The sequence below is a fragment of the Colias philodice genome, chromosome 19 (genome assembly GCF_061535455.1).
Source record: "Colias philodice isolate Cphi_HAF_F1 chromosome 19, ilColPhil1 Martin Lab GWU primary, whole genome shotgun sequence".
Classification (NCBI taxonomy): domain Eukaryota; kingdom Metazoa; phylum Arthropoda; class Insecta; order Lepidoptera; family Pieridae; genus Colias; species Colias philodice.
This window is the reverse complement of record NC_143104.1, coordinates 2948017-2963115: the sequence shown is the minus strand read 5'-3', so window position 1 is coordinate 2963115 and position 15099 is coordinate 2948017. Positions and strand designations below refer to the sequence as shown.

The 15099-nt window shown below is 33.0% G+C and overlaps 1 protein-coding gene across 1 annotated transcript in view; it reads left to right on the top strand.

The window, feature by feature from the left end:
- The window catches only part of LOC149479829 (uncharacterized), a 63966-nt gene that overhangs the window by 21630 nt on the left and 27237 nt on the right, over positions 1-15099 (top strand). The gene's annotated exons all lie outside the window — the stretch shown is intronic.

The window sequence follows — 15099 nt, the reverse complement described above, 5'->3', positions numbered from 1 at the left end:
ACAGTTCCTATGAATTATTGCCAGGATGGCGGAAGAAATATCTAGTTCATACTGCCCTATTTTTGTATTGTACGTAAATAAAAAGTCTATATTTTTTCTTACTTGAAATTATAATCTACCTATTCCAAATCTCATGCAGATTCGTTCAGCTTCACACGCTTTCAAAGCAGTTCACACAAATGAGTTGAATCTATTTAAATTTTTACATATTATTAGGACTAGAAGGGTATGTATTTATTGATATTTTTCTTCTTTCAGAAATAAAAAAATTACTTATGTATGTACAATTATTTTGGAATTCTCAACTTTTTCTTTTCTTCAGGAAGGTATAGTATATTATCTTTCATTATGTAAAGCCTGAATTTGATTGTCGTATTTAAATGAAATCAAACTACTTATACCCATACTTTGATGAACGTTTTAATTGGTGTGGCATTATGAATGATGAGGGCAAAATCAATTTACCAAGTTAATTTATTAATATTCTGTATCGAAGTTTAATCGATTTCCATTTCTATTCGTTTGTTTTTAAGCTACTGCATAGCTTTTATCTCAGACTGAGCGCGGCGACCGAATTTAAAATTCCGTAACGAAAAAACCTAACGCCCTCCACTCCAACCGGCACAGCGATGCTATGCAATAGCTTTACCGCGGCAGTCCTCGAGTGCCACACGTATTTTTTATTTAATAATTATCAAACACTTCCTTTTCGAATATAATATTGTGTAACTGAAGAAACAAGCAATTGGGTTTTCTTTCTTGTTGTATTTAATTTATCCCATGTCAATGTCGATTTAATTTTTAATCAATTACCAATAATGCGACAGTTCGATGACAATGTTTTTTTGCAATACTTAATTGAAGTTAATTAAAACCGATTTAAGTGTCACAGTGTTTTTATGTTTGTAACAAATTCATTCGAAACGGCTGGATTGATCTTGAAGAAATTTTTGTCTATACTCTACTTTACTTACTTACTAATTGCAATCTTATAATAAAGGTAGGTATCTTATAATATTATTTATATTTTGTATTGTTACTTTAAACTGCTTTGTATAATAAGTAATTAGTAAAGATTTTTTAAATAAACACACAATTCACTAGTTCCAATTTTATTTAGATTTTTATTACAAAAATCTACATGAATTGTGTGTTTCTTGAAAAAATATATAACTATAAAGGTATCCTTTTTTTAGGGAAATCTTGCATAGATACCCACTGCCTCCGGGGAAGGGGCCGTGGGTTATGTCGGATTCCTACCGACCAAAACCCCACTGTGTTCCGTCAAGCCGCATTAACGACAGGGCCACGGGTATGGTAGAATTCGTCCGTAACCCCATCAGCGGCTGCCCGTCTCCAGGTCAAAACAAACTATAAAGGTACAGCCGAAAAATATTTATATCACCTAGTAGTTTTATAACCAATAAACGAATGAACATTACCCCATAAATCAGACATAATTACCGTTATATTGGTACACGATAAATCGCTGAAACTGTGTATTTGATGACAAATAAATCGGCCGATATTGGTATAATAAAACAATTTTTATCGCACACTTATCGATGTAATTCCTTGTTTAATGAAACAACAGTTTCGCATCTCGATAAAATACTTGTTTAATATTCAATGAACGTTTGCGTTAACGCATTAAAAGGCAATTTAATTGTTTTATAGAATTAATTGTACTATATAAACAGTTTGGTGTGAATCTTTTACCTAAATAGTAAATACGGTATAGAATAGAGTCTAAGTTCTTGTCATTCGCATAATTTAGTCTATAATTGCTAGATAAAATGAGTTAACAAACAATTAAGAAACAATCACAAAAAGAACTATGATTATCGCTCTTAATAAAATATCCTACTAATAGTATTAATGCGAAAGTTTGTGAGGATGGATGTATGTATATGTATGTTTGTTATTCTTTCACGCAAATACTACTGAACCGATTACACTGTAATTTAGCACACATATAGAGGGTAACTTGGATTACCACATAGTATAGGTTATATCCTGGAAATCCCACGGGAACGCGAACTATGCGGGTTTTTTTTTAAATCGCGGGCGAAGCTGCAGGCCGAAAGCTTGTTAATTATAAAACTATAATTTACTACAAGCTTTTGTCACCATATTAATAAAAAGTCTCTGGATTAATTCATTGCTTTCAAATCAAAATTCCAAACATTACATAGCTACTTTTATAATATACTAGAGGTCCGCCCCGGCTTCGCCCGTGGTATATACTACATATTTCGCAATAAAAGGTAGCCTATGTCCTTTCTCGGGTATCAAAATACATATCTCCATACCAAATTTCATGCAAATTGGTTCAGCAGTTTAGGCGTGATTGAGTAACAGACAGACAGACAGAGTTACTTTCGCATTTAAAATATTAGTATGGATTATACTCTATTAACTACTTACTTTAATACACGTCTATACAATTACAAGGTTTATTTACCCTTCAGTCCAAAAATAAAGGAATAAAACATTGTATTCCAGTAAGAAGCGACTAACGAACTGTCACGTTTTCACGGCAAAATAAACGCCCATAATTAGGTTCACAACCCTGTACTATGACGCGTTGGAAACAATCACTATTGTAACTACACGTTTTATATTGTTACTAGCTTTACGCCCGCGGTTTCGCTCGTTTTGTATAAAACCTAATAAATTCTATACTAAAACCTTCCTCTCGAATCACTCTATCTATTAAAAAAACTGCATCAAAATTCGTTGCGTAGTTTTAAAGATTTAAGCATACATAGGGACAAAGAGACAGAGAAATTGACTTCGTTTTATACTATGTACATAGTATAGTATGTAGTGATATTGGTTTGTCTCGTGTTTATGAGTAATAATATAATATGTAAATATCCAAATGTTCTGGAGATTTATATCCAAGATGATTTTACTATTAATAATTATGAAACTATTATTTGTTATGAAATAATATACAGTTTCTACAAAGAAATATAATATCTACGTCTAAATAGAGGTAAATGTTTAAATGGCGTGGTTTAGTACGAGTTAAGCACTTGAGAGTTAGAGACAAATAGTAAATACGGGTAAGGCTACAATGAACATAATATATTGTATATAGCTGTTAGTACCTTCTAAAACACATCCAAAATACAATAAATTATATCATATAGCATAGTATGCGTAATGGCATTAAAAGAGTGAAAATATTGTTCTAAAATTGCGCGAGCGCTTTCCTCGCGAACACTTCAAGTTTTGTTGACAAAAGCCTATGTTTATCTCAATGGATTTTATATTCTATATCCACTCGTATGTTGAAGATTACTCTGTAGTTCAGGCGTGAAAATATTGAATAAATCTTTCGCATTTAAAATATAAGAAATAACATTAACTTTGATTACCTACATAAATTATCTCTTTTGAGAACGACTATATTATTTTAAACACGCAATATTTGAAGCTAGAAAAACATTAAAAATCTACTGAACAGTTTAAAAACATCCTAACAAAATAAAACCCTTTTTGAATTCGAACCAAGTGAAATAATATTGAGCAAAAGTTTGCTATAAAACGACGGATTTGTCTTTTTTGCATCATGGTAGAAGTCAATTTGGATAAAGCGTGGATTTACATAATAAATGCCTCCAGAGCCGTAAATAAATAAGCTTCATTATAGAGATCAAATAAAAGATAATTTAATTATTCACTAATTGCATTGACTAAGTTAATTTTTTGTTGGATGGCTACAGGATAATCTTTGGAAAAAGGTTCAAAGGAAATTTTGTAAAAAGCATGAAATGTTCCTGTCCCTTATATTTAAATATGGATTGGTTTTTTATAAGGTTTTTTTTTATTATGGTTTACGATGTTTGTTGTATTGCAACTGTAAAACGGATGACGTGATTTTGATTTCGTTGAGTTAGTTTGATCTTCGGTCAAAATAGAATAAATAATTAAGTCTCAAATATTCGTTGTAGCCTATAGCCAGCTGTGTATTTAAATTAATTTCTAAAAGCGACATTTTTGACAACAATAATTATTATTAAATTATTTATTATTACGCGAGCTAACACACAATACTTTTTAAACACACTTCAATCGGATCTGCATATACCTATTTTTAAATCTAATGAGATAATATTATACAAAGTTAAACATATAAGATCGATATTCGTTACTAAGACCAAAAGAACATTTCTGAAATATATTCCGCCTTTGCGCTGTATGTGATCAGAAAGGCATTTGGTAAAAAGATTACCCTTGATGGATGATCTTATTGTCAGTGGGCTGATTTTCATTGGATTTGAGGCAATTTTGGGAATACTCTAGTCATTTTAGTTATTACTAGTGACTTTGGAAATATGCATTATATAGTTATTAACCAGTCCTACATAAAAACCAGACATTTGAATAAATAGTTCATAGATTACAATTTTTTTTGGGGTGGTCCACGGAAAGCGTCTGGTAATATTTAGTCTTCTTTTCTTTTCATTTGCATAGAATATGTGTCAACAATATCAATAATTAGAATTTTAAATATGGTTTTTGTTCTTATAATATGCCATATATGAATCAATTAAGCAAGTATGCAATCAATAAACGTAAAATCACTACATAATGCTATAACATTTTATCCTATAGTAAATACGTAAGGTCTGGTAGTGCTGGGCTCTCACTCTATTACGCTCTACAAAGAAAAGTACAAACTTTAACGCTCTATATATTATACTAAGATATTATACTAATCTTTCGTCCTGCTTCTACATCTACAGAGTTAAACTTAATAAAAATTGAGCATCCAGTAACGACTTATTCGTTAATTTTCTATAAACATGTTTGTTAATAGTTTAATTTCCTACGACTACGACTACGTATTGAGAAATTATGAAAATTACCGTTACAAAATTACAGTGTAGATTTCTTTTCAAGTTAACTGTCACGGTAAATTATACGCTCGTTAGTAGCAAAACCAGTAATTTGTATGTTTCGTATAATAACATAACAACAAGAAAATACGTCAGTCATGTACCGCCTTCCAGGAACTAAACTAAGACATCAGAATGTTCTAGAAATCTTGGTGTAAACTCTGCAGTGCAAATAGCACATGTGAAAAGGAGTTATAATGCCCTGCTTTAAGGTTGAAATTAGGTTGTTTGATCGGGAGTGGTTTAAGTGACGTAACAGGTTTAACGCCATGTCGGGTGCAATTGCAAAATATCTATGTCCTAGTATTTTTAGGTCAGGATTCGGTATCGGTTGGATAAAAGCTTTCTGTTTTGTATTGCGAAATGGTATTATGCCGTAATTTTGTTTGCTTACGTTGTGTGACCTGAATCCTGATTTGTTTATATTCAAGTTTTTCATGCGGCTTCGCTTACGTACGCCGTACTCACTACACATATTATCATTAAAGGTTGTATAGATATTGATATCCATCCCTTATTTCACGACCTTAGGCATTGAAAAAATTTAACATTTTGATGTTATTTCATCAAAGCAAGCGTGGAAGTCTAATATAATATGAGATGGGAGATAGATATCACCACAGACATGTATCAAGATAGACTAAGCGAGTGTATGTACTTCCCGTGTCCAAACTAAGTTTATGAAACTTACTTGACGCTGGCCTGCACTCAGTCCGCGCTTGCAGTTCGCCAAGGAAAGACGTGAAGCTGAATAAAGTAAAATGCCGAATTGCGCCGTTATAGACTGTAGAAACTCCACAGCTGTGAGTGGCCGAGTTAGCAGAGATGTTTCCTTCCACCGGTAAGTAATTTTCTAATCAGAATATGCACTATTTATTTTAAAATCAAATAAAGAATATCTGTGGAAAACGATCGTGACAAACACGGATACCAAATCATACGAAATGATTCGGAATACATTGCGGCTTTTACTTGGCACGGTAAAGATCGCGTCGTATGATAACAAGCAATGAATAGCGTCTTCTCATTTTTCTGTTCTCATTTTTCTGTCCAATTTTGTGGTTAGTGATGTTCATTTGATGCAACAGTTCTCGATTCTAATCGATTTTATAATCGAACAGAAAAATGATAATTTGAAGGAGCAATTTTTCAGAAAAAAAAGGCATAGATTTTTTTTGTCATTTAATACGACTTGACCTAGAACTTTTAAGTATTTTAATACAAAGGTACTAAAAATAAATATTATGACATGGACGCCATTAGTTAAAGTGTCATCTTGGGAGTTTTTTAAGAAAACTCCTTATTGCTTAGACTATGTTTGTTTTTTCAGTTTTCCAAGTAACCCGAACATAAAAGGAAAATGGATCGATGCAACGGGACATAAAGATTGATTGATTGACAGTTTCATTACTTTCTTTCGATGGCCTCTCTAGTACGTAGTACATGGTAAATCAATGGGCATATGTAAGAAAAAGCTTAAACACATTAGTTTACTTGTTAGAATATTAAAAGGTTTATAACTTTATTTTATCATCCCTCTGTCTATGGTAATTATCATTTTTCTGTCTTGAATCGATTTAGTAATCGATTACGATTCATTTATTTGACTACCTCTTAGACATAGATCTAGTTTGAACTGATTTCTTTCGATTTACTTCGATGGGATAGGACGATACTAGAATCGCCGCGCGAGTGGCGGCCTAATCGATTTAGCGTAAAATGAAATTAACATCACTAAAAAGCGCTCGTGACGTCATAACGCGTCAAGGTCAGTACAAAAAATATGACACGCTTGGTTTTCATACAGATCGCGGTACTTGCGTTGTCTACTTAAATATACATGTCTGTGGATATCACTAAATAATATCTATTTATATGAAGTAATATTTATATCAAAATAGTAACACCAGTCATCTTCTTATATATAAAAATGAATCGCAAAATGTGTTGGTAAGCGCATAACTCGAGATAGGCTGAACCGATTTCGATAATTCTTTTTTTATTATATTCCTTGAACTACGAGGATGGTTCATAAGAACCATCCTCGTACCTACATATTTACGTTTTCTCTACATACAGCCATGATGCCGGGGCGGACTGCTAGTAATTTAATAAAAATAAAACTAGCACAAGCTCACACGAAGTCCAAGAATTTAAACAAAGGCAAAAGATAATTCATATAATTTATAGTTTATACGTATCTAATAAAACTGTTGTTCGCGTTGTTATGAAATAAATAAATATACATTTTTTGTCATTGCAGCCGTTTTAAGGAAAATAAGTATTGCACGAAAATGAAGATGCTTATTAGGGTTCCGTACCAAAAATGCAAAATGGGACTCTATTACTGAGGCTTCCCTGTTTTATGTGTCCGTTCTTCTACACCAGAATGTACCTCGTGATCCGTGATTTTAAAAATTTAAGGTATTTGTAATTGTTACTGTTTCTGATATAACAACAGGTTACAAAAAATCGGCGTTAAGCAACTGTTGACACGTTCATAAATTGGATAGGAGATAAAAAATTTAGCTGATTTGTACAGAGCCCTTTGTGTCGCGGGTCCGAATCGCACTTGACTGATTTTTTATTTTTTTAATACCCTCTAATAAGATGCGATATTATTGTATCTGATATTATTGGTTTGTCCTCCTATTTTGTATTGTCAGCATTTTTCGTTATATTGTTGATTTATTCACCCCAATATAATTCCGCGGTCTGCTGTATTTAAGATTTTCTTTATTTCCACTTCACGATTTACGACAGATTAATAATGTGGTTTATAGAATGTATTGATTGCTTTGTTTACTACATTGAATGGCTCATAAAAAACAAAGTATGAGAATTTGAAGAAAAAGAAATTCATTGAAATCCAAACCAAATAATTTTCAGACATGTTTGTAGTGTCAAGGGCAGCTACAGACTGTCAGATTTTTACGCTTGAGACTATGCTTTAGGTTTCAGGCTTTTAAGAAGATTTAACGCATGTAATTTTGCAAGGGCATATTGGCACCTACTTGAAGATTCGACTTGCCTATAATATGCATATTTTTATATTATGTGAGAAAAAAATATGACGCGTTGGTTCAGACATATTGTGTAGTATAGAATACAAAATTTAAGCTATACATAAACATAAAATAATTGTGGTTGATCTAAAAGTGTTACTTTTATACTAGTTTTTCTACTAGTGGTATTCTATCCTGCCAGTAATATTATGTTGAAACAATGTAAAACCCAACAAACTTCCATCATTACTTTGTAAAGTATTGAAAATCGCGTTATTGGAAATGCCTGGTAATAAGATTAAGTTTTACAATATCGTATAAATTTTAACTTCCAACATGCACCTTGAATACTTAAGTAGAGTGAATTTTATAAGACTATTCATAGTGCTATTGAAAAATGTTTTTTTTTAAGTTGGTAGTGTATTTGGAATCGTTTATAAGGTCTAGGTGATTAGCGCATTTGTGACCTTGAATACTGCGTCAGAAGGTAGGGATTATAATGTGCGATGTAACATAATATTATGTAGAATAATTATTATGTGATGAAAAAGAAATAAGGCTAGATAATATCCGTTTTTTTGTAATATTGATGTTATTTTGTATTGCTGCTAATGGTCCGGGAGCCAGCAGCAGATTTTATGACCAAGTTCCTCTCAAGCGGTAATTAGTAAAATGCATCAAAGTATAGTATTATGAAGGCTCGTGAACGTCAGCTGGAGCTCGGTTGGGGGGAAGAGCGGTTGAAGCCTCCCGTATCAGCTGACGGTTTTTCCACCAAGATACAGCCAGCTGACATATATATTTATCCACAGTTACATATAAGCTATCATCAGGTAAATTTTTGTTTGAGAGGAAATAACGGAAAATAATTTTTTCTTTAAATTTAACTTTCATGTTCGAGACACCAGCTGACGTATAATACACCATGTTGTAACCAGCTGACTATTTTTTTTCGTTGAGATATTGGGTTAGCTACAATTTGACAAATTTTTAGCTGAGAGGAAATGAATGAATGAATGTATTTTTTTTCCTATGTGCGTGGGAGGCTACAACCGCTCACCCCCCCAACCGAGCGCCAGCTGACGTTCACGAGGCTTTATAATACTATACTCTCATGCGTCTGACGAATTATCTCTTGAGAGGAAATAGTTAACCAAATTTGCACCTGGCTCCCTAACCATAATAAGAAAAACGTGATTAAACCTACAACTAAAAATAGAAGCACTATACAAAGTTACCACATCACACATTAAAAATACAGAAACAACTCCATTTCTCAGTACTTAATTTAATTCCACACTCCACAGAAATGAATGAAACGCATTAGCATCCAGAAAGTTCCACATAACAGAATATTTAACTCTTAAACACTCCACGAAAAGGCCTGACGTATCTCGATTTGAACAGTTTTAATGAGATAGTCAGAAAACTTTGTGCAATTAGTGCGGCAACACTGGGGACTGTAATTACGATGTTTTAATTATTGGGACGCGTGGTCTGACTAAGGAGACGCTTGAGGGTGCTTCGGCGTGCGGATCATTTCGAGTGCGAAGATTATGGTAACGCAAGAATATAGCGTTTTACGTCACATTATAAGGAAGTTGTCTCTATTACTATATATATTATCTTATTAACACGCGTATTAATATACGTAAAGGTGTATACGTAAAGGTGTATATGTTATAATAGTTGAATACTTAGTATGTAACGGACTCTTTATTACACTTATCAAGTATCGGTGACAATACAATAAATTATGAACGTGTTTTAATTATTGGGACGCGTGGTCTGACTAAAGCTTTGGTCTGGTGATCATGACGCACAACGCTGAGGTATACGGTTTGCGATGCCGGACACTCAATCATATGAAAAACGTCGACAATGTTCTCTTGTTCCGTCGCAGTATGCGTCAGCGGCGAAGGGCAAGCGCGGTGAGTGGGGAGGTGTACTCCCGCACAGCGCGGCGTCATTCTCGATTGAACGCTGCGGTGTGCGGGTATGCGTCACGGCATATATGAATGCGACAATATAAATTTTTTCGAAGACAATTTAATAGAATTAGTTCGCAGCTATCCTTCTTTATATAAAAATAAAGACAAAAAACATAAAAGTTTGATAATTACAGCAAAATTGTTCATGTTCACGTCTACCTTGGTAGCTGCGGCAAAATCAACTGACCACCTCTCCGCAGGGAAGGTAAATGCTGCGTCGTGACGCTGCGTTGGGGCGCATACCTCAGCGTTGTGCGTCATGATCACCAGACCAAAGCTTTAGGAGACGCTTGAGGGTGCTTCGGCGTGCGGATCATTTCGAGTGCTTAGATTTATGGTAACGCAAGAATATACATGCGTATTACGTCACATAATAAGGAAATCGTCTTTATCCATACTAATATTATAAATGCGAAAGTAACTCTGTCTGTCTGTCTGTTACTCAATCACGCCTAAACTACTGAACCAATTTTCATGAAATTTGGTATGGAGATATTTTGATAACCGAGAAAGGACATAGGCTACTTTTTATCCCGAGAAGGGAAATCCCACGGGAACGGGAACTATGCGGGTTTTTCTTTGACTGCGCGGGCGAAGCCGCGGGCGGAAACCTAGTTTACTATAAAAGGGATAAGTCTGTATCTTATTAACACGCGTATATTAGCTTTACCTATATGTTATTACTAGCTGTGCCCGCGACTTCGTCCGCGTGGAATAGTGACTGCATAGTAGGTAGCTACTACTTAACTTTTATTGAATAAACACGTACTACCATAAATAATTAAACGAACTGTTAGTAAAATTTATTACTAAACTGAGCTAAAAAATAAAAATAAATTCCTTCCTTGTATGGATGTGTTTGACAATATATATAACCGTTTCTACGAAAAATCTATTTTTTCATTCGTTGATCTCAAAAATAAAAATTCCAATCACCAGAACGACAGGAAATTTTAATAATTTATTTTTAATTGTGTTTTGCACAATTTTGTTAAATTACGACTGGATGAAAATTTTGTTCGTGGTCGTCGTCGTCGTTGGTAAGGTGAACAAATCCTTATCAAAACATCATACGCTTAAGACAATAATTAGTACCTATAGATAGCAGATTCTATTCCTTTGCGTTTTGACGTTTGTCTCAGCGCTCAGATCTTTCCTGTCTCACGCCGTAGTAACTAAACCGTTTAGACCGTGCAATAAAAATTAAATAAAAAAAAAAACTCAACGCAACGAAGAAAAGTGCATAGAAAAAGGAAAAAATGTTGTGTGGTTTTATGAAACCACGGTAAAAGTGAAACTTAGGCACAAAATTATCGTATTTGTACGATAATGACTCCGAACACTGCTTTATACCTACTCGGCAGCCGACCGTCACGCGACATGCGCTACACAGACCAAAAAGTTTGAGACGATGTAATAAAAGTTTCACTAATTTTACAAACTTCCCGAAGATCTTTAAAAATAAATAACATTTTAAATATTTATAAAAATAAAAAAACAAAGTCGTCGGAGCTGCCATACCATCATTATCATATCATATACAATTATATTTTTTTTGTAATGTTACTTAATTTTAAAGATCGTCGGGAAGTTTGTAAAATTATTATTTATTCCTTTTCCTTCGTTGCGTTGGGTTTTTCTTTTTAATTTTTAAATTTTTAACTTCGGTTTCTTATTTTCATGTGATATTTTCAAGTGAGCGAGACCTACCTCTACCTCCATATTACATTCCTACATCATATTGATATCTATAAGTTTGTTGCTCCTTGACATCTTTTAAGTTGGGCCGTAACCGTGCACAAATTGTAATGGATCACAGTGGCAAAAGAAGTGGTATCTTTAGGAAAAAAAATTGCCAAGAGCCAGGCCTATGTGGCTTTGAGTAGAGTTCAAAATTTCCAGGGTGTGGCTATCCTCTCGCTCCCATATCCCCCTCTTCTTTCACAGACTTTCAACCCTTCTCTTTCCACACCTAGTAAATGGCAGAACCGATTTTGATGTAAACCATATTATCTAATTATACCTATATGTACACGTCATATCCTGTCGTTTGATGCTCCATTTGGTTTATTTATCTAACCACTGTCACCCCTAAATGTAATAAACGGATGAACCGATTTCGATAAAACACGTTGCTCTTTTATATTTTGATATGCCGCTTGAGTATATTATTATTTGACCACATTCGATTATTGTTCATTCCCACTTTCACCGCTGTAATCTAATAAATGGATAAACCGAATTGGATAAAAATATAACTAATATTTTTTCCCACATTCCCACTTTTACCTCTATATACCTAGGTATAATAAATGGATGAACCGATTTTGATACACTTTATCTAAGAACCAGCGTCGGAAAATATGCTGCCTAACACGCATCTAATTCGTATTACCTGTTAGCGAGCTACGGTGGCACAAACAGACAAACATAGCGGTCAAACACTTATCACCCATCTTTTTGATGGTTAAAAATGGTTAAAAGGGGTTAAAAATATAATACGACATAATTTAAAGGACATTTTATGTATAAAATTTACCTAGAAGTAAGCATAATTCTAATTTGACCCCTTCCCCCCCTACTACCTCAGCTTACCCCCCCACCCTTGGGGACTTTCGATATGATCACCTGGACATTTATAAGGAATAATTACTGTAGCGTATAACAGATAACTTACGTTTTATCGTACACTGTATAGTGTACAATAGAATGCCTTTGCAAATGTTCGCCGTGAATACTTAAATGGTCATAACTTTTTTATTTACAAACCGATTAACATGAAATAAACACTTAATGTTAAATGAAGATAACACAATATATTAGTGAAAACCGCATCTAAATCGGATAAGCCGTTTCTGAGATTAGCGTGCACAAACATACAGACAAACAGACAAAAAAAATTATAACTACAGTTTTGGGTTTGAGATCGATTTAATAATAACCCCTGCTATTTTTTTTATATATTTTCATTGTACAGACATCACTTTTCTAGAATTTTATTATAATATGTATTGAATATTGATTGACCACGCGCAAGGTTACTAATTTCCACTACATCCTCACGCAAATCGTCAATTTTTATGAACATTGAATCTGTAAATAAAAAAAAATCAAAAGATAAGTGTACCTAATTTTAATAAAAAGCTACTAACAAATAAAGTTTTATCAAGAACTAAAGTGACCTTCTTTGGGCGTATAATATAGTCTTGTAAAAGTTATACATGATAAAAATAAAATTTCATCATTTTCTTATTTTGTCATAACTTTAACTAATTAAAAACATGAGTCTAACTATATAATTATAATAAACAATAAATATAAAAGCTACAACTTACCTTTTGTGGGAACGCAAGAAGGCGAAAATTAAAAAAAAGCCGAAGATTTTTAAAAATGTAACCAATGAACACAATCACTGTTATCTACTATTACCCAAAGAGAATATAAATACTACGTCTATTACCTATATAACTGTAACTAACATCAAATAATAAACATCTACCCTCACTTATAAAAATTTAGTATATTCACATGAAATATAAGCGCACCTGAAATTTACTCTGGGAAGATATGAATTATTTATTTAACTTTAAAAAAAAACAAACTCACCAACATCATAATATTTAAATTATGAATTTCCAAGGAGCGTTAATATTATGTAAATTGATTTAATTTTAATGAAATCTCATAGATGGCGCTGTTTTAAATTTGTCTTTATACTACTAAGATTCATTATACTGTTTCTCTGCCAAAATTACTTAAATGACGTAGTTTTTATAGTGTAAAGGTAGACAATAGCATGGCTTACTCAAAAACAACATTTAAACATGAGTCTTTATATTGTACGCTGTCGTAGTACACGGAATACGTAAGAAAAATAAAGGTTCACAGCTCCTCCCCCGAAGGTGATAGCATGATAATATGTATATAACAGCCTGACCCGACCTGTTAGTAATATTCATGCAAAATTTGAAGTAAATCCGTGCAGTACTTTCTGAGATTAGCCTGGACAAACATACAGACAAACAGACAAACAGACAAACAGACAAACAGACAAACAGACAAAAATTCTAAAAACTATGTTTTTGGCTTCTATATCGATTATAGATCATGGATTATGTATTCTTTTAAAAAAATATTCAATGTACAGTTTTGACTTTCCTACGATTTTATTATATGTATAGATAGTTGATTACTTAGTATGTAACCGACTCTTTTACAGTCGATTTAGATCCACTTTAAACGGACAGATTTTATTAAAACTTTTTACACTTATCAAGGATCGGTGACAGTACAATAAATAATTATGAACGTGTTCTAATTATTGGGACGCGTGGTCTGACTAAGGAGACGCTTGAGGGTGCTTCGGCGTGTGGATCATTTCGAGTACGAAGATTTATGGACTTTATGGTTACGTGTATGAAAATACATACTTAAACCGTCTTCACATAACATTGGAAAGATTACATAGGAAGGAAGCGTGGTCTAATCTTTAAACATATTATGAAGTAATTGTGAATAATGTTTAAGTTACCTTCTTTGAAGCATACAGATAATAAAAGAAAAAAGATGCAATTCGATTAGTTGTTAAAAAAAATGCATGTTCAAGCATAATGTACCTACCAGATATCTGTTACATTATGCAGTTTTAAACAACGGGAAGCGACTCTCTTTATAATGTGAAATGTGAATATTTTTCACTTTCAATAATATTAATTTAAATACCATCTGGTCGAATTGATAAATTAGGGTGGGCTGAAAACTATTCTAATTCTGAGGGTTATGAAATGGATTTTCTCCGACATTATACAGTTTTCAGAAGGGTTTGATATCAATATTTTCTATAAGGCCTATAAATGCAGATTGTGTATACTTACTGCATGGCAAAATATTCAAACAAGCATAAAATGAGAACTATAAAAACGGAGAATATTATATGCTATTAATATATTTTCCATACTATTTATTTATTTATAATAGAGTTCAATCTACAATAGAGTCGAATCTGGGACTATTTACTTATAGATTTAAGAAAAGCATGCATTTACTACTAAGTAGTACATTAGTTAGGGTAAAAAGGAATAATTTTTATTTATAATTTTTTACTCTACTAATATACTCTCAGCAAAACGCTCAATTAGTTTTTAATTCATAAAAAATGGAAAGTAAAACTTTCTTCCTCTTCCTTAAATACTG